Source organism: Tupaia chinensis, unplaced genomic scaffold (genome assembly GCF_000334495.1).
Source record: "Tupaia chinensis unplaced genomic scaffold, TupChi_1.0 Scaffold000117_2, whole genome shotgun sequence".
Lineage (NCBI taxonomy): Eukaryota > Metazoa > Chordata > Mammalia > Scandentia > Tupaiidae > Tupaia > Tupaia belangeri.
The window spans coordinates 8,809,865-8,830,032 of NW_006159583.1; the positions used below are offsets into that span (position 1 = coordinate 8,809,865).

General features: G+C 34.6%; 1 long non-coding RNA gene and 1 pseudogene across 2 annotated transcripts in view; one reads left to right on the forward strand and one right to left on the reverse strand.

Annotated features, from left to right (window-relative positions):
- LOC102470362 (uncharacterized) overlaps positions 1-20,168 on the forward strand; it is a 125,852-nt gene that overhangs the window by 77,373 nt on the left and 28,311 nt on the right. The window lies entirely within an intron of this gene.
- LOC114007071 (uncharacterized) lies at positions 14,068-14,180 on the reverse strand (annotated as a pseudogene).

Genomic DNA, 20,168 nt, shown 5'->3' on the forward strand with positions numbered 1-20,168 from the left:
TGCAGATCCCCACAACACCATTCCCGCTAATCACAAGATGGCTGCTGTGCCGCATCAACTGATAATCATCTCTGCTTACCAGAACCGCTTTCCTAAAACTGTATTCCATGGAGACTCACCTACAATTGCGGAACTGCACGAGACCCACCCTTGATCCAACCTTGAATGGAATCTATGTTCCCTATTGTTAAAAACTTTAAACTCGTGGCCCCTCTCCCTTTACTTGCATGTATCACATTTTCAAAACTCCTCTGGAAGACAACTGTAAATAGCAGAGATAGTGTAATGGGAGAGGGGGAAAGGGCAGAGGGTCAAACATAGGATAAAAAACATATATATATATATATATGTATACATATGTAGGCTCTCATCTAGGACAAAGATATCTATTGGTTGAGCCAAACTCATTTGAGTTCTTTAAAAGGATTTGTGATTAAAGTTAATTTATGTAAAGCATTGCTTTTGTTATTATCCTTTAGGATGTATTTATCTGAGTGACCATCTAACATACAGAAGTGTGTGATTTAAAAAAAAAAAAAAAAGAATTTTTGTCTTGAACTGCTAATAGATTCATTTACCTATGGTTTGAACTGAATCCTAACCATTTTCCTGGATTTAAGTCTTAAGCACATTTCTCTTAATATTTTTACAATTTTGATCTATTAAAACTAAAACTGGTTTTCTTGAAATTAAAAAATGCATTAAAAATGTATTTATTTAATGACTGCAGTAAGCTATATTGCTCCAGCTAGGTGCTACTTTGTAGTGTGTTCACTTTATTCACTGAGGTTTACACCTAAAGTCATACATGTGTTCCTAGATATGTATATATCAGCTGTGCTTGCTATTGAAAGTTTTTAGATTAATTAAGGTCGTTAGTAAATCAATAAAATGAAAAAAAAAAAGGAATGGGAAAACAACTAGACACAGTGTGGGAGGGAGAAGGGAAATGACACAGGGTGAGAGGTAGGGAATCAAATTGGGGTGGGGGTAATGAAGCAAAATATATAAGATAGAAGATACGGAAAATCATTTGTCGATGATAACACATATGGTAATATCCTTGATTGAGCCAATATACAGTGTATTCTGGATGGAAAATATCATTTTGTATACTGTAATGATGTACAGTGAATGAAAGTGAATAAATTTATTAAAAAAGAAAAAGAATTATTTATTTAATTTTAGTTATTATTATTATTTAATTTGACCAGAGATATACAGAGAGAGAGAAAGGGAAACTAGAAAGCAAGCTGCCAGGTTGGGGACTCAAACATCAGTCTGCCAAGTGGGAGTCCAGCACTTTAACTACCATGCCACTTGCCAACTCCCAAATCCATGCTACATTGATTAAGTAAAACACAGGACTCATTTTTATAATACATGGCTGTATGTACATGAAGTATATGAAAAAGTATTTATCAAGGTATTTCTAAGTAGAAGGTCATGGGGGAGTTTATTTTCTTGCTATGCTTTGTAATTTAATTTGCTTCGTAATTTAATTTCATAAACTTTTTAAAATTTTTTTTATTTTGAGAGGTATTTGCTATAGGTCGCATGCCGCATGCACTCGTCAGAAACACAGAGACAGAGAGACAGAAAGCCAGAAATCATCCCCCAGGGGGGATGGCCACGCTGCAGTCCCCTTTCTTCCATTCTCCTCTTGGGATCTTGGGCACTCGTGCACACGCGCCCAGCGTGAGTTTAAGTCCCACACCAGGTGTGGGACTCGTGGTCGACTACATGGCAGTCCAGTGACATAGCCACTATGCCAAGTGCTGGTCACAACAGGCATTTTTTATAGCTACAAAAAGGCTGAAAATCTGTTTGTATTTAAAAAGTGATACTGAGGATTTCATTGTAATTACCCTGGGGAAAAAATATATGGGTAATGATACCCTATATTATAAAATGAAAGCATTTTATGGAAAATAGCTTCAGCTCTTGAAGGAAAGACTTGTCCAATAATATCACAAATGATATGCTATTCCCTTTTGAACAAAAGGACATGACTTAATAAAATTAATAGGGAAACACAAAACGTGTAAAAACTAGAGTATGAGCAAGGAACATGTGATACTTTTGAACTGTTGATATACACATATACACCCAGTCATGGTTTCCAGAAAAATAGTGCTTGCCTGGTTCTATAAAAAAAAAAAAAGAGGAAATATTTCAGGGTTTATGGCAGTCTTTTTGGAGGTACAGAAGGCTGGTTTGGGAAGGATTCCACATTTGTCATGCTTTTTTTCATGCTTAATAAAAAAGTGAGTCTGATCTGATGAATGAAACATTGTTAGAAGTTGGAAAATATTTCTGTTTCTTATTATACTTTTCATTTGTCACATTACTTTAATGAAGGTTCCTCCTCTGAGCATGAGACTCATTAATCAACCAAAGATATATAGAAGATTTACTCTATAATGTAGTAATGCAATTTACTTTATATTACTTTTAATAAACTAATTAATGTTAAAAATAAATCTGTAAGAATAATTTTGCTTATTCTACACTTTGAGGGTCTACTAAATCTGTACTGCTTTTGAGTAGAAAGTGAGAAAATTAATTGAGTTTAATCAGCCATCATTTTAAAAATTAAGGCAGCAGTAAGTAGTTTTATTTTATTTTGTAGAGCAATAAGACCTTATTGAGATGTGGGCAGGCATGCAGATAATAAAGAACTCTGTGATTTTTATTGAAAGCTTCATAATTTAATGCCATATTTCTCAGAGCTGAAATCAGTGGTTTGCTAAGTGCTCTGCAAAGCCTTGGGTTCTGTCTCATTACCTTGAGATCAATCTAGGAATAGTTGGAAGATGAGAGAGGGAGGCAGAGACGAGTTCTGGCTCCCATCCTCACATCCACCACTGCAGTTCTACTTTCATAGGTTTTGAATTTCAGAGTTCTGTGTGATATTTGGTTGGAAAAATGAGTTTTATTGCAAGAATAACTTTGAAAACCTTTAATTTGTTCCATCTCCACAGCATGTATATGAAGAAATTGAGATTCAAGTAGATTCCTGCTCTAGCTTGTGCTTATTAACACCTGATAGGTGTAAGATTGCAGAAAATGCTTTGGTCATCAACGTAATCCTGTCACCTAGACTAAGTAGATTTCCATTTTGCTAGATGAATTGACCCTCAAAGGGTCAATCCCACAACTTGCCTATGAAATTATATACCTATCTTCACTTCTAGTCCTGTGTATCCCATTTCTTATCTGAAGCACTTTTACCCTGATCAGGATGCCTTCTTGTAACTGTTCTTTGTGTTTGTGTATGCACCAAACCAGGGAAAATGTAGTGTGTACTTCATACTATTTTTATTTAATTCCATGGAAACAACTATTATTAGAGATGACAGATTTCAGAATAGTAGCCTTGTATGTGAATATGTTCGATATTGACCACCTCTAACCAATAATAGCTCAGAATAGTATGAAAGTCTTACTTACTATTTTTATAAGATTTCTGTGGGGAGTATGTGTGTGTGCAAATTGTTTTATTTGTTTTTCTTCCATAGTAGGTTTTAATAAATAATATATTCATAACTTTAAATATATATTAAAGACTATAATTTGAACACTGTAGCATTATAAGCATAAAGGTTATTTATTTTCATAACAAATCTCAATGGTATTCTTGATTCTGAATTAGTCTTGCATAGTGTATTATATCATTTTCAAGTGCACTTTCAAGTAAACTGTATTTCTAGAGATTCTGTACATTCATTAAAAAACATTTGCTCAGTTCAATTACATTTATTGGGACTGCAGTACTCAGTGAGGAAATTGTTTCTGAGATTTTCCTAGCTGTGTCTTCCCTTAGGAATTGATATGTGTTCTCAAATCTGCATTGAACTCCCAAGAATGTCTTGGCTGAAGGGCCTTGGAGTGATGGAAAAACATGTAATTTAAGAAGAATGCTGTTCAAATTTTGTTTTGCAAATATCTTATAAGAAATAAAAATAAAATAAATTTGAATGGCTATATATCCCATTATATATATTTACCAAATTTTATTTAACTACCTCCTTTATCATTGGACATTTAAAACATTTATGGTGTTTCTCAGTTCTTAAGGATGTGTGTGCTGGTGGGGAGACAGACAGAGGGACAGTGAAAGGAAAAGTGAGAAATCACCTCCCAGGGTAAAGATAAACACACTGCAAGCTCTTCTCCTCTATTCTTATCTTGGCATTTTGGACACACATGTGCATGTGCCCAATGTGAATTTCAAGTCATCAAATCCAGGACTTGAACTGCCGTTGTCCATGAAGAGTCCAATATCTTAGCTACCATGCCACCTGCTGGCCCCAAGTGTATATATTATTGCATACAACTCCAAGTGTATATATTATTGCATAATAATGCTATAATAATGTCATTATTATAATTTATACTGTCACACATTTAAAATAATTCGTGTTCAGCCAAATTTTAAAAATATTGAATTGTACTTTATTTTACTAATACCTCCAATAAAAGATGGTTTTTCAGTGTTTGAATTTGTGTATTTTCTATTTTATTTCAGGGAAAACTTTTTTCATATATTGACCAGTATGTTTTTGCCATCTGTAAGTGACACAGAGGGTCTATATTTTTTCAGTATTTCTTATATATGTAAAATTATATATGGAATCACAAAATCCATGACATTAAAATAGGTTGGAGTATGGGGATGTTTCTTTATACCTTTGGTGAGTTTCATTTTTTAAATTATTTCTTTTGTTTTTTCTTCATGATACAGCATATGCATGTACATATGAGAGTGAGAGAGAGAGAGAGAGAGAGAGAAAGCACAGTGAGCACCTCCACAGGATCTGCTCTCACTATGATCTCTTTCTCTCAGTACTCTAACTTATCAGATTTGGGGCACTTTGTGCATTCCTGGGGTATTTTCAGGCTGACCTGTGAAGTGCAGGGGAACTTCAGTCTGTGGTTACTATGTGTGATCTGGCTTCTCTTGAACAGCACATTAGATCATACCATATTTATAATTAAAAAATGCAAAAAAAAAAAGACTATGTATCCTTTTTTGCAATCAATCCATCAATCAAAAGAAGAGCTGCAAAGCCCCAGCAGTGTGATAAAAAAGTGAAAATTAACCCCAGTCCATGTAAAGCCTGCTTGCTACTGTGTCCCCCTCCATTCAGTGCCTACCTCCTGCCTTTGTGGTCACCATGCCCAAGAGAAAGGCTGAAGAGATTGCTAAAGAAGATAAAGCCAAGGTGAAGAGATCTCCAAAGTTGTTTGTGAAATCTGCTCTTCCAAAGCTGAAGTCCAAGACTATAAAGGCCCTGCAAAGAAAGTATTAAAAGGAAAAAAGGGGAAAGGCAATGCTGTCAATGATGGGAATAACCATGCAGAAAACAGAGTTGCTAAAACAGATCAGGCACAGAAAACTGAAGGTGCTGGAGATGCCAAGTAAAGTGTGTGCATTTTCAATAACCGTATCTTTCTAATGACTTTACAGTTTGAAATACTATTTTTTGTTTCTGCCATAGAGTGTAGACATTTGGTATATATTGAGTGGGGCATGCAATGCCTCTTTTTCATAGTCTAGCTTGCTTTGTTTTCAGTGAATCTTCCATATTCGTCTACTGTCTATTGAATGCCAGAATCTCATTTTTTTAATAGCGAATAGTATTCCATAGTGTATATGTGCCACACTTTTTCAATACTATTTTTTTAAGCTTTATAAAAATGCAGAATTGTGTTCTACTTTCTTTTTTTAAATATATATTGTTAGCACAGAATAATTTATTGTTATTTCTGGGAGGAAGGCACATTTATCATTAATAGAATGTCTCTGAAGCTGGATTGATTTGATTTGGAGATCAGCATCTTTCCCTTCTGGTTTTGAGAGGTTTCCTCTCGGTTCCCAGAAGGAGGGATTCCTTGACAGTTGGCCACTTGGCACAAATACCTTGCGGTGTGGAAAAACTAAAAACTGTTTTTATGCCCTCTCACTCTGCCTTCAACATAGCTTTAAGTCTTTTAAACTTAACTTCCTATTGGGACCTAATCACAAAAAAATCAGTTATCAGAATGTCAACCTATCTAGACTTTTAAATGACATTGAGATGGTACCTCTCAAAAGAACAGTTGCTCCTTTTCTATATTGTCAATCTTCAGGTTGATAATTCTGCCATTGTTCATTTTCTAAAAGTCTGAGTCATCTCATGAAAAGTGGTTAAACATAATGCAAAAGGTGAAATGTCAACCCTCACTCTGAACTTTCCCTGTTCAGAGAATCAAATGAATACCTCAGTAGGTTTTACGTGGCTTTCTGGTTTTGGTAGTCCACTGAAGAAGAGAGTTTGAAAATTGTAGTCTGTCAAAGAATTGTCTGCCCATGTCCTCCCGCATGAAATACCATATTGTTTGTGGAAAGTCTCTTTAATAAAACTGGATACAGTTTGGTTTGGAAAAAAATCAAATGAGATTTTAAAGGACTTATAAAGGATTTCAATCACTAGAAATAATGTTTCTTCTCTGGTAAATTGTTTTTCATTCCTATAGCAGTATGAATGGAGTAGGATAATCAAAATTTTCACTGAGACGAGAGCAAAAACAACTGCAGCATTTGTGACATCCCAGATACCCTAACATATAGAAGCAATAGCGAGCAGGGGTTAGCGCATAGCCCTGGAGTACAGATACTTGAAGGTGACTCCAAGCTTTACTATGTAATTCTTGTCTAAACGGGAGCAAGATAAGTATTTTTGTAACTAAGTTTACTCATCTGCAATGGAGATATAAACAGAACATATGATTTTTTTGGTAAATTCTTTTAAAATTTGCAATTATTACTATGGTCAGTCTTATATATATTTACCAAACTTTAGTTTGCCACAGAAGAACATAATTAATCAGGTTTTTGAATGGAAGTTAGGGTTATTATAATAACAATTTCACTTGCCTTTGGTGAAAGTCTCTGTCATACCAAAGCATGGGAATGATATGAACAAAAGAAAAGCAATGGAAAAGTATAAACTATATTTAGGAGTAGTAGAAAAAAATCTAGATTGCCCATGGTATAATGTTATTCTAACATATTATTAATTAATAATTATTATTACTTAACCAAATTATTTGTTTGTCCTTAATGTAAAGATGAAATATATTTAAAGACTTGACTTTATTATTTATATATAATACCTAGAGTGTGCAATATTTAAAACAAAACTATATTTATTATATACTATTAATATGTTGTGCAATATTTATACATGTAAATGTATTTCAGACACTCATTCTAATCTATCATTATGTATCAAAGTTTCAACCCTCAATTTTTAACCCTGAAGGAGAGGCAATGAGGCCAAAGCATTGTTCAGAATAATTCTACTAGAGAAGCAAATGGTGACCCTGTGTTAAAACGGGTGTATGAGTTGGCTTAATTTCTATGCTCTGTAGGTATGAGTGGTAAGATATCACTCCCATAACATTCAAGAGTTACTGCATTAGAAGGAATCTAGAATTGCTTTCTTAAAAGCATCAATTAAATATTAGAGAAAATGTTACAAGTTAAATATTGTGATCAATAATTAAGCAAACAGTGAATATTACTCTGTTGTAGGTGGAAATTAACCTCCAATGAGCTTCCTGATAAAGAGAATGAAATAATTTTTTAAATTGTTCTTTAAATTTTTGTTTTAAAAAATTGTTGATATTAGTAATGGGCTAAAAATCCCTTCCTAACTAAATATTACTGTGACTCTTCATTCTATTCTCACAGAAACTTAAAGAATATTTGAAAAATTTTCCTTTAAAATACTTCTAGGCTGGAACAGTTTCATGACCTACTTAATGTTTATACTCACCTTGTAAATCCAGACCTCCAGGAGAGTTCCAGGCTAGTTACCAGTGGATTAATGCAGTCAACTGCTCCTGGATGCTGTTTTAAGGTCACTATATGGTGTGTATTTTTAAAGAGAATCTGCTTAGTGTGATTTACTTTCATGTAAAGAAGGACTTAGCCTCTGATCCTTAAATCACCTTTTGACTATATTTTATTTTATTATTAATGGACATTTTACTTCATTATATTTATTTCATTGTAAATTTACAATATATGGGCATTTATCTCACACAGGAATAGCTGATGCTTTCTGTTCGATCATTTCTACCTAAAACATCAAGTCACTTATAGATCAGAACATACTCTCGATTCTTGACATTTCTATTACTTCAGACATATTGTGAAACTATTTTTAAATTATTTCATCCTCTGTTAATTATTTTTGTAGCCAATTGTCATTTTATTTTTTTAATTGATAGGTAAAATTGTATATCTTGAACATATGTAACATAATATTGTTAAATATGTATACATTGTGGAGTGACTAAATCTATCTAATTAACATGCATTACCTCAAATAGTTGTAATTTTGGTGGTGAGAACATTTCACATCCACTCATAACATTTTTCACAACTACGATGAATTATTTGTATTAATTACAGACACCATATTGTACAACAGATCTCTTGAATTTATTCTTCCTACCCGACTGAAATGTTGTAGCTTTAACCAACATAACCAAATCTACCACCCTTCTCCTTTGGCCCAGAAACTGCTCCGATCCTTGGTAACCACCACATTATTCTCTCATTTTATAAGACCAACTTTTTTTTGCTAAGCCAATTGAAAAAAATTAGACATGCAAATCCATTTTTCTAAAATGTAGTAAAATCCTATTTTTTAATATGAGGTTTATGATTTTATGTGAAGTGCCTCATTGTCTCTTTGGCCACTGCCAGAATCAATCCATTTTGCTACTCCTGAGGAAAGGTCTTCCATGTATAACTTACAGCTACTTCTACAATTATTAATCTGCATCTATGATTACAGAGAACCAATTTAAGATTATGCCCCAGTTAGAGTTAACAAAATTAGTTATATTAGTGATTGACTATTATAGATTTTATGGGTCTCAGTGCAAAGGGAACCAATACCTTCTTGAGGACTATTTTCTGTCCCTTTCTGATTCTGTCTGGCAACACTCACATTTCTTCACTGTGTCTATTTCTATATTAATGTGGCAATTTATTTTCTTAGTATGAAGATACAATATAACATTTGGTTTTTAAAAATCTACTGCTATTTGTCTTTTCATTCAGTTTACTAAACTTCAAGTAAGACTCATTTTGCTTGTGTCAAAGAATATCCTTCAATTTTATTTTAATTTTGTCTTGTTTACTATGTAGTATTGTGCTTAGATATACTGGCTTGTGTAAGTTCAAATCTGTCAAGTGATAGTTATTGTCATAAATTTAGTATTGTTAATTTTTATTCCCTTTTTTAATCTTGTCACCTGTACCATTTTGTCCTTGGTACAAAGAACACATATCTATTTCTGCATCTTTTTTGCTCACTGATATTTTATTTATATTTTCTTTGTATACATGCTAAGTGTATATTTATACTTATTTATTCAGTCATATAAAGAGTAATCTCATGGGGAATTAATCTTCTCCCATCTTGGTGATATGTATTCCTAATACATTTTTGTAATGGATTGAGAAATTCATTCTTCTATAGCATCATGAATCTCAAACAGTTCTATATAGCGAAGAATTTTTGAACTAAAAAATACACACAATGGGGGCTAGTAGATGGCATGGGGTTACATCATTGGACTCCCACAGGGCTGACAGCATTTCATGTCCCAGACCTGGTTACTTGAAACTCATGCTGGGTGTTTGTATGTGCGTGCTGAGATCATAAGAGAAGAGTGGAGGAGAAGGGATTGTGGCATGGCCATCTCCCCAGGGCATAATTTCTCACTTTCTTTCTCACTATGTCTGTCTTTCTCTCTCTCTCTCCCTGGTGAGTGCATGCGCCCTAAGGCAAAAACCTCTAAAAGGAAAAAAAATATACACAGAAAGACCATATATTTTTTGTTTTTGTTTTTGAGGATACTGTTTCAAAACAGAGTTAGTTTCTGTTGAGCTCTGCAGAATGAGGTGTCTGTTCTTGATAAATCTATGCAAATATGAATTCCAATCATTGATATTTTTTTTGAGAGATTTTTTTGCTATAGGGCGTGTGCACTTGCCAGACAGAGACAGACAGACAGAAAGCGAGATATCAGCCCCCAGGGGGGATGGCCACGCCACTATCCTTTCTCCTCCATTCTCCTCTCGGGATCTTGGGCATGCACGCACATGTGCCTGGTGTGAGCTTTAAGCCACCAGGTTCAGGACATGAAACGCAGTCGACTACATGGGAGTCCAGCGACATAGCCATTATGCTAACTGCTGGTCCCATCATAGAAATTTTTTACAATTCATTTTCTTTCCTAAGTAATTGTTTTTTTGCCTTTCTTTAACAACTAAAACACAACTAAAAACCTAAGCCTTTAAAAATGCAAATATTTTTAACTTAAATTTTAGTAATTTTTATTAGTCAAAGAGTTTAATATAGGCATATATTTCTTGAGATTATTTTAAATGAAATTGTCCTTTTTCTCTTTTTAAAACGATTCAGTTTTATCATGAAAATGGATAAAATCAGAAAATATAAAGAAAATTGAAATCATTATCACCAGATAGCAAATCATCATAACAAGGCATATTATAGGCATCAGCAGATGACATAATGATTACATAGCTTTACTCCCACGTAGGCAAGTTCCCACCCAGCAGCTAAAAACTCACACTGGGTGTAGGTGCATGTGTGCCCAAGATCCTGAGAGGAAAATGGAGAAGAAGGGATTGCAGTGTGGCTATCCCCACAAGGGGGTGATTTCTTGCTTTTTGTCTCTTTCTCTCTCTCTCTGGGGAGCATACACATCCTATTGCAAAAATCTCTCTCTCAAAAAATGCATATTATAAATGAGCATTTTTAATGAAACTTGTCTAATTTAAATTATAAATATTTTCTTTACTTTTTTCTATTAATGGTATATAATGTGATCATTAATTCAGCATATGAGGTTTCCAAATATAAATCTCTCATTCTTTGACATTAAGATTGTTTTCATATTTTTCACAACAAATATGCTTGAAAATAAGTATTTATATGGTTTCTTATTAGCTGCCTTATATACTTGTAGTTAAATTGCTAAGTCAAAAGATTCTCATTTCTTTCTACATTCTGCCTCCTCTTAGATGGTTTGGTACTTTGGGATGCTTTAATTTCATTCTGTAAAGCAAGAAAATGATCTGAAAACAAATTTATATATAAAGTATTATTAGCTTATATATGTTTTCCCTCCACTTTTCCTTGTTCAGCTATTCTAGACCTTTGGGAACTAGATCCCACAGACAGAGGTTCATTTGTAGGAGATTTATTGGGGAATGTCCTTTGAACCAACCTGATGAGAGAGTGAAGAAAGCAAGGTTGAGGAGTGGTTGAACTGTGATGCAATAACAGCAAAATCTTCAGCTGTCCCAGGGGGAGTCTTGGAACTGATTGCCTTTCAGAATTTTCTTGAATTAAGGCAAGCTTTTGCATCCCCCTTCCTTTCCCATTGACTAGTGCTTAGATTCATATAGGTGACCTTGAACAAGACAGTGGGCACTCTCAGTAGCTAGGTGAGATGAGACCCTTACCACAAAGCAGGGGACTGGGAATAAACCATTGGGTGTTCTGTACATCAGCTCGATGGGTTTTGTGATAGGCCGATAGGCCAAGAAGGGTAAAGTGTAAGTCAGAAGAAATGATTCTTCATCGGCAGAATTTCTAGTGTTCTTGTTGGGACCTAAATTGGAAGATGTATTGGAGTAGGATCTTCCTCAAATCTCTTCTGCCTCTTTCTCATAATCTTGCACTAAAACCAAAAATAAATAAACAGATAAATGAATCTTGCTCTAGAACTCAAAAACAAACAAACATTTTTACTTATAATCTGTAAAAGAGGCATCTAGAAATATTTATTGACAGAGCAGTAATTTTAGACACTACATTATTTTATAAACGAATGTCAACCAATTTAAAGGGTTTATTTTCTTTGTTTCTTCCTGACACACATTAACTCTTTTAATTTTTGTTCCTTGGCAGTCTACCCAAGAGCTTAAACAAATAAGTCTGTAATACAGTGCCGCTGAACAGTTACTAAAATACTAGAAAAAGGGACCAAACGATGGCATAATTGGTTATGTCCTTGGACGCCCACATGGCTGACCACCGTTTGAGTCCTGAACTCGGAGGCTTGAAACTCAGGCCAGCCACATGTGCATGCATGCCCCAAATCCCGAGAGAATGCAAGAGAAGGGATTATGGCATGATCATCCTCCCTGTGGAGTGATTTCTTGCTTTCGGTCTCTCTGTCTTTCTGGCAAGTGCATTTGCCTTATAGCAAAAATCTCTCTTAAAAAAAGAATACTAGAAAAATAAGGATAAAAGTGAATGTTGAGACCAATTTTTGGAATTACAAGTTAATACTGAAAACTTAGAGGACTCTTCAAAGAATAAAATCTTTAAAATGCAAAATATATGTGAATCTATGAATCAGTTTGTACATAAGATAGACTGAAATTAATATCCATTGGTTTGTCAGAAAATCAGGCTCCTATCAACTCAAAGTATGCTTTCATTATTCAACTAGATTACTCTAATTTTCACTCAACCTTTTTTTTTTTTTTTGAGTCAGATTTTTGCTATAGGGCACATGTGCTCGCTGGAGAGACAGAGAGAGACAGAAAGTGAGAAATCATCACCACCACCCCCGGGTGGGGGGGGGATTGCCATGCTACACTCCTTTCTCTGCCATTTTTCTCTCAGGACCTTGGGCACACATGCACACATGCCCAGTATGAGTTTAAATCTGCCAGGTCCAGGACTCAAACCATGGTTGACTACGTGGGAGTTCAGCACCATAACCATTACACCATCTTCTAGTCTCTAATTTTCATTCAATATTGTCAACATCTTACTGAATCTTGGCATTTATGATTTAGTAGGTCAAGTGATGGTACCCCAAGGATGTTCACATCTTAATGTCCAGAAATTGAGGACATGTTACATGATGGTCCACTACTGGCTTTGACGATGGAGGATGGACTGTGAACCAACAATTTTTCATTTAGAAAAATCAAGTTCACTTAAGTTTTCATAAGTTGTGAAAACCTTAGGTTTTCAATAGTTGTGCCTAGGGACATTGCAAATGTTTTTTTGGTGAAGAGTTGATAGGTAAGTGTGCTAGAAATGGTAGTTCTCCAAATTACTTTTACCTGTTTCTACAGAAATTTATTTTGGCATGTTTCTACTGAGCTAATTATTACATTATTGTTTGTTTGTTTCTTTCTTCCTTTCTTTCTTCCTTTCTTTCTTTTGTTTTGTTTTGAGGGATTTTTTTCCATAGGGCACATGTGCTTGCTGGAGAGACAGAGACAGAAAGCAAGGAATCATCTTCCCAGGGGGGATGGCCTTGCTGCAATTCCTTCATTTTCCTTTCAGGATTTTTGACATGCACACACATGTGCCCGATGTGAGTTTCAAGCCATGGGGTCCAAGACTCAAACTGCAGTCAACTACATGGAATTCTACTACAGCTTAACCACTACACCATCTGCTGGCTCCAGCTTTTTCATTTTTCTCTGCAGTTAGATGTGGCCATATGACTCTGCTCAGCCAGTAAGAGGTGAGCAGGTGTACTATGGGCAATGTCTGGGTCATGTCCCTAAAGAGAGGGGTATGTTTCTCTGCCTTGTTGCATAAAATATGGATGTGGTAGAAAGCCATCTGGTACCATCTGGATGCACATGGAGTCTTGGGGGTAGTAGAATAATGAGAGAGAATTGTCCCTAATTATAACGGCTTTAAACTGCTTACAACCAGGAAAAATAAACTTTCTAGTTCAGCCTGGTGTTAATTTAGCAGGTGATCTATTAATCACATTTAATGGTAAAATCTTTTCACTCCACCTACTTCTATAAAAAATGAGGTATGTCAATCTGTCTTAGGTACTATGCTTGAAGAAATGGTTTTGTGGCTTAAAGAAAAGTTTGAAAGTAAAGTGGACTTCCCTTCTCCCACCCAGTTTTTATTTCTTTTGGGTATACAAGTATGTACACACACACACACACACACACACACACACATTTTTGTTTTGTTTTTACATTATAGTAAAGGTGAGTGGCAGCTGCAGGTATTGTACTACCTGGCTGTCAGTCTCTCCAGGTTGCTCTCCCATGCAGTTGGAAACCACAAATACAATTTTCCAACATTCTGACTCATTCTAGGAAGAATTTAAGATGATTTGAGTGTGTTAGAGTATAGTACAAATGACTCCTGGCTCATTGGTCCCTTTTCCATTTACTGATAGTTCTGATCTACACTTACTTTGCACAGCCCCTGCAAAATATCTGTTATTTCTGGTTTGTATAAATGTGACTCTGTTTTCAAGAGTCACATTTAGAAATGTCTAAAATACACTATATACTCTCATTTTTAGAGGAAGGCCTTTCTTTTTTTGGACCAGGAAATGTTTTTCCTATTAATTCTTTGAATATTGATTCTTGTCCTGTTCTCATTTTGCAATTCCTATTATACATTAATTGGTTCTTTGGAACTGGCCTTGTATATATATTTTTCATCTCTTTACCTTTGAGATCTGAGTTCTAGAAGAATTTCTCTAATTTGTTTGTCATTTACTTTCCAAGCTTAATTTTTATCCTGTTTGTACTTTGCTATTCAGTCCCTCCTTTGTGGTAAATTTGGCAATAAAGTTTTCCATTTCTTTTTCTTCTTTCTTGATCTAAAATGATTTTTTTCTTCATTATTGTCTATACCAATTTTGTGAGATTAAACTTCATTTTCTTGTAACGACAAAAGAGAATATGATGATAATAATGACTATGACGACACTGTAATTAGCCAGTAGAGTGCTGTTTGCAATCTTAGTAGCTGCTGTATCTCATTAAAGGGAATAATGCAACTGCCAGGCACAGTGGAGTACATTTGTAATCCCAAATAGTCAGGAAGCTGAGGCAGAAGGATCATGACATAGTGAGGCTCTGTCTAAACAAAACAAAATAAAACACTCCCTACACCCTAAGGCATATGAAATCACCTTTTAAATTGACAAAGCTCCATACAAAAATCACTTTAATGTCCACACTCCATGACCAAAACTGAATGACTAAAGGATATGGAAACACAGTAAATGGTTGTGAATACCAGATAAGTGTGGGAAGAGAGAGGGTGAAGGAGTAGAGTTTGAGAAAGGACGTTAAGGAGAAAAATAGAGGCAAAGCATTAATGGGACAAAGAAATGGAGTATTATTTATTGAAGATAACTTTACAGTATAATCAACTGGACTGGGGAGAAATGTACACATGTTGGAATATTCACTTTGCAAGCTAAATAACATGATTGAATGTATAAAAGAACTTGAAATAAAATTTAAAAAACTTTTTAAATGAAAAAAGAAATTTTCACTGTCACAAAGTGAGAAGTATGGGCTACTTACTGTTACTCTGTGTAGTAGGCTTGCCATTTGGAAATGGATAGATTTCTTGATAAATTCAAGAATTGTCTTGAGAATTAAGTGAATAATACATGCTAAGTAACTAGGCCTAACAAATGTCAGTTTTCTCTCCCTGTGGCATTTGATTTTTAGCTTTCTTGTTCTCTATATCAGACTTTTCATTTTCATGTTTAGCATTTTTAGTTTGTTGGTTTTATTCAGTTATAAGATTTTTTTAGAAGCTTACCAAGGATTATGTGTTAAGTTTTAAAAAAATAATAAAGTACTAAGTGGAGTGCTGAGATAAAATCCATGGTAACCTGCTGTTCTTTTTCTTACTTCTGAGTGATTGAGATTGCCAGAAAACTGAACTTTAGATATGGTTTTATCTGGTTCATAATATTTTAAGCAACAGTGCTCCCACTACTACTGTTATTAACTAAAACCACTGAACATGTGTCAGACATTAATATTCTACATACGGTAATCGGTTAAATCCTTATAATAATATGATAATGTGGTTCCCATTATTATTTTAATTTTAGAAAAACATAACTGAAGCATCACTTTATTACTCGATTCTTAATATTCGTATTAAAAAAATAAACCAACAATTGAATACTGGTCTTAAATTAATTGTAAGCATAGTTAATATTTGGGTTCCTTTTTAGGATAGTAAGTAGCTAAAATGAGCTCTATTATGAGCAATGCTTGTTTCCCTCTCTTTATAATACAGACCAACCCTCGTCATAGGCTTGAGGTTAAGAGTATAGAATCTATAAAAACAACTTGAGTTAATTCCTTAGATTGTCTTAGTTCAGTCCTAAACTTCTCTGGCTTGAAATTTTACAATTTATTTATTTTCTTTTGTTTTCTCTTTCTTTTTCTTCTTTTCTTAAATTTATTTATTTATTTATTTATTTTTACAGTTTTAGGGCCTTTTTATTATCCCAAAAGAAATATCATCTAGCATACAATTTACTTCCTATTACTCTCTAGACAATCTACACTTTACTTTTTATCTCTAACTTCTGTATTAATCTTATATAAATGGATTATCTAATTTATTGCCATTTGTAACTGACTTCTTTCACTAGTATAATAAGTTTCAGTTTCATCCATGCTGTACCCACGTATCAAAACTTCTTTTATTACTAATAATATTCAATGGAATGATTATACCAAATTTAATATATTCAGTAATCAGTTTGTAGATGTTTAGGTTGTTTCTTTTTTTAAAATTTCAGTTGATTTTATACATTCAGTCAGTATACATCAATTAGCTTGTAAAGTGAATTTACCCAACATGAACGTACCTCATGCCAGCTCAGTCCAGTATGCCATCAACAGACAATAATTCATCTGCCTTTCCATTTTTCTCCATTTAAATCCCCTCTTCAAACTCTCCCCCTTCTCCTATCCTCTTCCCTCCCTGTCTTCAATCTCCCTCTAGTCTTTCAGTTTCCACCATAGAGTGTGCAGTGGGTATATATTAAGTGGAGAGAAACAATGTCTCTCTTTCATAGCCTGGCTTACTTTACTCAGCAGTAAATCTTCCATAGTCATCCACTTTCTATCAAATCCCAGTATATTGTTGTTTTTTATGGCTGAATAGTATTCCATAGAGTATATGTGCCACACTTTTCCCATTCATTTATCAGTTCATGGACATTTGGGTTGGTTCCATGTCTTGGCAATTATGAATAATGCTGCAATAAACATAGATGTGCAAACACTTTTCTGACTTAGTGTTCTCTTGTCCTTTGGGTAGATACTCAGGAGTGAGATTGCTAGATCATAAAATAGTTCTATTTATAGATCTACAAGGAACCTCCATATTGTTCTCCACAGTGGCTGAATCAATTTACATTCCCACCAAAAGTATAGGAGAGTTCCCCTTTCACCACAGCCCCACCAGCACTTACCCTTTTTTTTTTTTCATGTTCACTGTTCTGACTGGGGTTGTTAGGTGGTGTCTCATTGCAGTTTTGATCTGCATCTACCTTATGATAAGGGATGCTGAGCATTTTTTCATATGCTTTTTGACTGTTCATATGTTTTCCTTAGAGAATTTTTTTTTTTTTTTTTTTTTTTTTCTGACAAGCTGCTTGAGTGTATTCTGGTTATCAGTCCCTTATCTGAGGCATACTTTACAAAAATACTTTTCCAAACTTAGGGTTGTTGATTCACACTAATTACTGTGTCTTTTGCTGTGCAGAAACATATTAATCTGATGTAATTCTACTTGTCTATTTTGGGGATTATTATCTGTGCTTTCGGGGTCTTATTTAAGAAGTCTTTGCCTGTCCTCCCAGAGTTTTCCCAGTGTTTTCCACCAGTAGTTTTATAGTTTGAGGTCTTAGGTTTAGATCTTTGATCTACCTTGAGTAGATTTATGTTGTTGTTTTTTTTTTTAGAGGTTTTTGCTATAGGGCGCGTGCGCTTGCCAGACAGACAGAGAGAGACATAGAGACAGAAAGCAAGAAATCACCCCCAGGGGGGATGGTCACGCCGCAATCCCTTCTCCTCCATTCTCCTCTCAGGATCTTGGGCATGCACGCACACATGACCGGCATAAGTTTTAATCCACCGGGTCCGGGACACGAACCACGGTCGACTACGTGGGAGTCCAGCCACATAGCCATTACACTAACTGCTGGTTCCCGAGTTGATTTATGTTAATGGTGAGAGATAAGATTCACCTTTCTACAGGTGGGTACTCAGTTTTTTGAGCACCATTTGCTAAAGAGGTTTTCTTTTTCTCACTGGATTGACTGGTACCCTTTGTCAAAAATTAGTTTGTTGTATGTTTTGGGATTTATTTCTGGGGTCTCTATCCTGTTCTATTTATCCACATGTCTATTTTTGTGCCAGTATCATGCTGTTTTGATTATCACAACTTTATCATATATTTTGGGGTCAGGGAGTGAGATGCCTCCTACTCCACTTTCATTGCACAGGATTGCTTTAGAAATAGGAGTCTTTTATGATTTCAAACAAATTCTATTATTGTCTTTTCTAAATGTGTGAAGAATGCTCCTGGTATTTTGACTTGGATTGCCTTAAATATGTATATTAATTTGGGTAGAATTGCCATTTTGATTAATTAATTCTTCCAATCCAGGAACATGGGATGTCCTTCCTCTTTTTGATGTCATTTAAATTTTTTTTTTTTTTTAGATTTTCATAGTTTTCCTTGTAGAAGTCTTTGACTTATTTGGTTAGATTTATTCCTAGGTATCCTATATTTTTTAAAACTGTGCTAAATGGAATTACTTTCTTCAGTTCTACCTTAGTCTGCTTGTTGTTTGTATATAGAAATGTTATGGATTTTTGTATGTTGATTTTTGTATCCCGCCACTTTATCTATCTATCTATCTATTTATTTATTTATTTATTTATTTGGCCAGTCTGAGTTTATTTGGGCTGCCCTGGGTAGCCCTGGGCACCTTCTTCTGAAGGTGTTGGGCTCTTGGTGGTGAAACGAGGTTTGTGCTGGCACTGCCAGATGCGGTTGGGCAACTTCCTGAAGTTTCTTTATACCTTCAGGTCTTCTGTGTATGCAATGATGTCATCTGCAAATAGAGATAATTTGACCTTTTTTCTCTTATTTGAATGCCCTTTACTTTATTCTCTTTTTTGATTACATTGGCTAGGACTTCCAGCACTGTGTTGAAAAGGAGTGAAGAGAATGGGCAGCCTTGTCTTGTACCAGTTTTTAGTGGAAAAGCTTGGAGCTTTTCCCCATTCAGTATAACGTTAACTATAGGTTTTTGATAGATGGTTTTAACTGTGTTGAGAAATGACCCTTCTATGCTGATTTTGATGAGTCTTAATTATGAAGGGATGTTGTATTTTGTCAAATACTTTTTCTGCATCAGTTGAAATGATCATATGGTTTTTAATCTTCCTTTCTGTTATATGGTGTATTATATGTATGGTTTTGCGTATGTTAAACCATTCCTAGAATAAAGCCTATCTGATCATGATGAATAATCTTTTTTATTTGTTGTTAGATACAATTTGCTAGCATTTTGTTGAGAATATTTTGCATATATATTCATCAGAGATACTGGTCTGTAGTTTTCCTTTCTTGTTGTGTCCTTATCTGTTTTGGGGTTGAGAGTTATGGAGAGTTCATAAAATGAATTTGGGAGGGTTCCTTGCTTTTGAATCTTTACAGATAATTTGAGTAGAATGGGGATTAACTCTTCTTTAAAAGTTTTCTAGAATTCAGAAGTGAACCTAACAGGGCCTGGGCTATTCTTTGTTGGGAAGTTGTTTATTACTAATTCAATTTCATTGCTTATACGTCTTCCTGATTCAGTCTTAGTAGATTATATGTGTTGAGCAATCTGTACATCTCATCCAGGTTTTCTTGTTTGTTGGAGTATAGTAGCTTATAGTATCCTCTAATGATGTTTTGTATTTCTATTGTGCCTGTTTCATTATGCATTTGATTTATCTAGTTCCTATCCATCTTCTTAATTAGTCTAGCTAATGGTGTGTCAATCTTGTTTATCTTTTCCAAGAACCAGCTTTTGGTTTCATTTATTTTCTATATGGTTTGTTTGTTTTCTATTGTATTTATTTCTTCTCAAATCTTCATTATTTCTCTTCTCCTGACATTTTAAAAAAATTTTGTTTTTATTTTTCCAGTTCCCTGGGGCATATTAGGCTGTCCATTTGCTACCACTCCATCTTTTTCTTATGCTCACTGATTGCTATGAACTTCCCTGTTATGACTACT